Here is a 6,582-nt window from a genome sequence, read left to right as displayed (position 1 = left end):
CCTAGATGCCCTTCAACTGAAGAATGGATAAAGAAAATATGGTACATATACACAATGGAGTACTACTCAGCAGAGAAAAACAATGACATCATGAGGTTTGCAAATGGATGGATCTAGAAAAAAATCATCCTGAGTGAGGTAACCCAGACTCAGAAGGACAAACACGATATGTACTCACTCATAGGAGGATACTAGATGTAAAACAAAGATGACTAGACTGCTACACAACTCCAGGGAGGCTACCTAGAAAACGGGACCCTAAGAAAGACCCAGGGATCACCCAATGACAGAGAAATGGATGAGATCTACATGAACAACCTGGATGACAGTGGAAGTAATGAAGGGCAAGATTTGAGGGAAAGAAAGCTTAGGGGATCAGGATATCCCAGCTGGATCAAGAACAGAAAGGGAGAATGAGGAATAACAGACCATGATAAATGAAGACCACATGAGACCAGGAATAGGCAGAGTGCTCAAGAGGTCCCCAGAAATCCACAATGATATATCCTCTATAGTCTGCTGGCAATGTTCGAGAGAAAGCCTGGTCTGACCTAGTCTGGTGATCAGATGGCCAAACACCCTAACAGTCGTCTTGGAACTCTCATCCAATAACTAATGGAAGTGGATGCAGAGATCCTCAGCCAGGCCCCAGATGGAGCTCCAGGTGTCCAACTGTCAAGAAAGAGGAGGGTCTGCAAGAGCATGCATTGTTGAATCCAAGACTGCAAAAAGCACAGGGACAAATAGTCAAACGAATGGAAGCACATGAATTATGAACCAAAGGCTGTGGAGCCCCCAGCTGGATCAGGCCCTCTGGATAAGTGATACCATTGAATAGCTTGGTCTGTTTGGGAGGCATCCAGTCTGTGGGACCAGGATCTGTCCTTAGTGCATGAGCTGGCTGTTTGAAACCTTTGGCTTACACATGGACACTTTGCTCAGTCTGGAAGGAGGTGACAGGACCTGCCTGTACTGGATCCACCAGGTTTAAATGAATCCCCAGGGGTACCTTGAACCTGGAGGACATGGGAATGGAGGGGAGGGGCTGAGGGGAAGGTGGGGGTGGGGGCGGGAGGGGGGAGGACAGGGGAACCCATGGCTGATGTATAAAATTTAAAACACATAATAATAAAGAAAAAAATTTTTTATTAAAAAAAAGTGTTGCTTTCTTTTCCTAGTATTTTCACAAATATCCAAAAAACTCTGATTTCCTACATTGTTCTTCCATAAAATAATTCAAAATTATTTCACTCTAGTTTTCTAGCTTTTCAATAGCAATGCAATAATATTTTTTGTATTTCTACATAAATAATTTGCTAGCATCACAACAACATAGTTTTGTCCATTTTGGATGCTACAACAAAATATCATACTTGCTGTCACTTATACATGATAGAAATTAATTTATTTCAGTTACATTACATTTAAGATCAAATCACCAGATTTGGTGCCTAATGAAGGCATATGTGCTAACTTAAAGACTGGATTTTCTTTCATGTTCTCAGATAGTATGAAGCGACAGAAACTGTTAATGAGACTCTGAGGCCATGACCTAATTGTATCTCAAAATTTGAATCTAATAATGCTCAGGCATTCAGACCACAGCAAATACAACACATACAGAGCTACCTTGGTCTTTGTAAAGATCGTAAGGACTATGCCTCACCACTTTGGTGCCTTCATTTTAATTTTTCTCCTTCCTTTCTTCTAACAATTATACGTGTGTGGGTACATGAGTGTGTGTGTGTGTGTGTGTGTGTGTGTGTGTGTGTGTGTGTGTGTCTGTGTCTGTGTCTGTGTGTGCTTTGAGGTTCTCTTAGAATTCTTTGTAGAACTTCTGGATACTCCTAATCTGAACTGCAGATTAAAATATTAGGGAATTATGAATATCTGTAGCCATCATCTTATCACTTTCTTTCACTGAGTTTGTAGGATGTAAATGTTAAGGATTTATAAGTTGAAGTTAAACATAATTTAATTTCATAAAGAATGTATACATTATTTTAATTAATGAAGGTAATGAAAAGAGACTACATAATGATCCTCTATGTGTTTTTGATGTCTTACTTAGCATCTGAATATTTCACTGAGGAAAGAAATTTTTGTTCAGAATCCTAGTATCATAGGAAGCCTTTTTTCTTCCTTGTTGGAAATTATAAGGCAACTTTTTCTTGCTATGGATTGGACTCTGTTATTATTATCATGTCTCTTAAGAATCCACCTGAAATTAATTGAATGTGGTTACCTAGCTAAAAGAATTAATACTGTGTGTCTATACATGTTGCACACTTGTGAGCGCACATTTATGTGAGTCACTGTGTGTGTGTTACACATTATGCCATGATTAATATGACTCACCTGATGACAGAAGGTGCTCCAGCTCATAGCAGTGAGTGATTAATCTCACAAAACCAGAGTTGCCTAAGTTAACTAGCAACTGAGATGGCTGTTTTATTTCTATCTTCCGTTCTTTGTTTTTCCTTTCCCTCTCATGCAGTGAACTTGCGGTAATAATTGCTATCACAATTAAAGCAAGAAAACACATGAATGCCCAAATTAAATACATAATAGAAATCATAAACAGACAAAAAATACCTCAATCTAACATATCTTTGTTTTCATTGGAAATATAAATGGAAATATCAACACTGTATAAAGGAAGGATCAAACCTGACAAAGTTAAATAAAATGAGAATTACTAATTTTATTTTTGGTAACTATGGTAAATTGGCTTAATTTTATTATTCTTGGTCATTTATGTATACCTTCTAAGTAAGATAATAATATCCATGCCCTTTATAATAGAATATGTGGATTCTTTCTATAAAAGAAGTATAATTCCTCAACTCACTGATTTCAATCTTGGCCATGTAACAAATTTTAGTGAGGTAGGTAAAGATTAATTAATATAACCATTCCCAAGTAAAGATTAAGAATTACTGGTGATTATTATTAGCAATTATGCCCATTTTACCTCTGAATAAGATAAATATAAAGCCTTTTCTCTCAGTTAGTTCCTAGGATAGTCAAGATGTTGGAGTATGGATGCATCTATAACTAATACATAAATTGTTCTCAGATAGGAAAACCAATTTAGAGATGAATTATTACAGGCATAATTGAGATATTTTCATAAACCTCTTTGCTCCAAAAGAATAGCTTATTTCCATATTAAACTATGCTTAGTTTGCTGTTTCCTACAGTTCAGCTACTCCTTTCTCATTATGTAATTGCTCTTATGTGTCTTCACAGTAATTTAATCATTAAAGTCATCACATCCTTTAAAATAAGGCTTTATACTAGTCAAAAAATCTAATCTTTAACAGCCATCTTATTCCAAGGAATTTACATAGTCCAATTTATTCCTCATTATATTCTAGCATCCCCATTTAACTTACAAAGACTCCAAAAACCTATTTTTTCAGGATAGTTACATATGCTCCTGGAATATACTGTGTCTTAAACAGATTACATCACCAAAGTTAGTTGTGCTAGTCGATTGTTTTGTGAACTTGACACAAACTAGAATCTTTTACTGAGAGCAAACTTCATTTGAGAAAATACCTGTATTTGATTAGTCTGTAGGCAAGTCTATTGAGCATTCTCTTGATTAATGGTTGGTGTGGCATGGCCCAGAATACTGTGAGCAGAGCCAGCCTTGAGCAGATGGTCCTATGTAATATAAGATAGCAGTGTGAGCAAGCCATGTGGTCCAAGCCAGCATGCAGCATTTTGCCATCACCTCTGCCTCTGTTCCTGCCTCCAGACTCCAGATTAGTACCTGGAATTCCTGCCTGACTTCCCCAGTGATGGAGTGTGACCTAAGAGTTGTAAGCTGAAATAAACTCTTTAATCCCTGAGTTGGCATTGGTCATGCTGTTATTACAATAGAAACAATAGAAAGGATATATACATGTTATATTTGTGCAAGAATAAGATAAATTTAGTCATTGTGTTGCTTAAATGTCTTTCACTATGAAAAAACACCTGAAAAAAGTCAACTTACAAATGGTTTGGGTTGGCTCTTGCTCTTAGAGGTTTCATTTCACGGTTAATTAGGCCTGTAGCAAGAGGGATAAATGAGCAAAGCTTCTCACCTTGTTCTGACTCAAAATAAAATTATAGATGTGTATAAATATACATATACATTCATTTACATAGCAGTCTTAAACAACCTCCCCCAGTGATGCCACTGGTAACTAAGCCTTTTCTTGTAAATTTCTAGAAAATATATAGATTCAAATTATGACCTTTATGTTACTCAATCCCATCAGTACACAGATTTGGATATAGCTCTCAATCTAGAAATTAAGAGTCTTAAAAACTTCAGGTTTTATGCTGAGACACTTTGTTCAGCCTTGGTGTAGGGAGGAGGGGATTGGACCTGCCTCAGCTGAATCCACCAGGCTGGGCTGATTCCACAGAGGAGACCTTGCCTTGGAAGAAGTGAGAATGGGGGGGGGGTAGACGGTGAAGCTGGGGGGGAGGAGGAAGGACAGGGGAATCTGTGGCTCATATGTAAAATTAAATTAATTATAAAATAAAAATATTTTAAAAACTTCAGGTTTTACTAGCATTCAGAACAAATTTTGTATATACATTATAGTATCAATATATCTATCTGAAACATGTATCTATATGTTTACTTCTTTCTCTGTTTACCTCTATATCTTAAGTCAATGCCTGATAATTGTAGTTGCTTGTTAATGGTAGGTTTCATTTTTCTTTGTTTTGGGTTTAAAAAATATATTGCTTTTATTATTTTTCCAAAATTCTATGTTTTGCTACTAGAATGTTGATATTTGTAGTATGGTGTTCTATGTCTCAACAAGCCTGCATCACTAAGGACTATAATATTTACTTTTATGATTCATTTACTGATTATATTCTAATAATGTTACAAAATTGTTCATTTCATAAAATATGAGTTCTTTAATGGTAAGAGCAATACTCTGTTTATTTCCAAACCCCATTATGATGACATATGGCATATACTAATTACTGAGAAATCAATGTAGAAGAAGAGAGGATGAAAGTTGAATTCTAAAGTCAAGTTCTATGAGTTTGAATAGGTCAGTTTTAGGCTCTATGTTTAAATCAGTTACTTGGATTTAAATGCTGCCAACTTGCTGCATGATGATATACCTTTTATTTTAAAAACATTCTATACTATCAGGCTGTTTGTTTTAAGAAAGGTTCTTGATGTTAAATTATTATTTCATTCTTCAGATTTTTCCTGTTCAGGCCAAGTCATTTTCTAGAACTTTCTCAACTGAAATCATAATTTATAGTGACATTTATTAAGAAAATGTCATCTGCAAAGAGAATTGTACATTCTTTTCAGATTCATTAAATGACAACCCCAGTATGAACTATTTATGTAATTAAAAATATTAAAAACAAGCTAATGTGTTGGTAGCCATAGTAGATATAAAGTTGAGTTCAGAACTTCTAATATACAAGAGCTTTCAAAAAACTGCAGAGAATGTACTAATTTGAGCAGGAAGATTAGCATAAAAATACCATATTTAAGAAGAATGATGGCTTCTATTTCTTATTTTTCAAAGATGATATTCACATGACATTCCTGTCATTAATTGGCAAATTTACTGAAGGCAACAAAATTGTCCAATTAGCCAAAAGTATTTGTATCAAACAATAGATATTCCAGATAAATTCTTGAAGGTAATTTTCTCTGGCTAATTTTTTGAGCATTATGCAATTGAAAAGCAGTACCTTTGTGGCTCATAATTATAGGCATAATAGTAAAAAGATGTCAACAGCTATTTCAATTGTGTTAATACCTCTTTTGATAATGTAATGCATCTTGCTTGATGAAGTGGACATTATTATACATTCAAACTCATATCATTTTTGTTCCTTCCTAGTTTAATGACATTTTCCTTCTGTCTTATTGTATCAGTCTCTTCCCTTTCATATAGATCCATATTTTTGGTTTGTAGGGTGTTTTGAGAAATATCTTTAGATAAGAACTTTGAACAAATTTATGATAGTATATTATCATAGTTTAGCATATAAGTATATTTATTTTATGTGGAAAATGGAAATATGTTAAAAATAATTTCTAGTTTTCTTAACCAAAACTGAGCTGAGCAGAACTAGTTATTGAAGAATATTAACTAATATAATATAAAATTAAAATTGTTTCTCTAGTAGACAGCCTAAGAGTCTTCTTATTTGATGACTGCTGAAGGTATATTTTATGTGCCTAATGTGTACATGGCATAATTGCTGAACTATAAACTTTAGAAACCCTAAAATTTTGAAGGGGGTTCTTAGTAGACTTGTTTGAACATTATTTCATATAGAAATATTACCTTTATACTGAGTAATCTTCCCTCTGTCTCAGTGCAAGTTAAAAATCTCTGAATTCTAAGATATTTTCTTTGGATCAATATCTACCCATTTCAATATGGGTAGATCAATATCTCACAATTCATAGGATGAGTAATGTACATTTGCTAACATCCAATGTAGCTGAGTAAATCACATATTTAACCCTAAACCCTGTGTGTATATATTTCCTTACAATAAAGAGAATACTTATGAGTATTTATTGAA

Source organism: Onychomys torridus, chromosome X (assembly GCF_903995425.1).
Source record: "Onychomys torridus chromosome X, mOncTor1.1, whole genome shotgun sequence".
Lineage (NCBI taxonomy): Eukaryota > Metazoa > Chordata > Mammalia > Rodentia > Cricetidae > Onychomys > Onychomys torridus.
Note: the sequence above shows the minus strand (reverse complement) of the source record.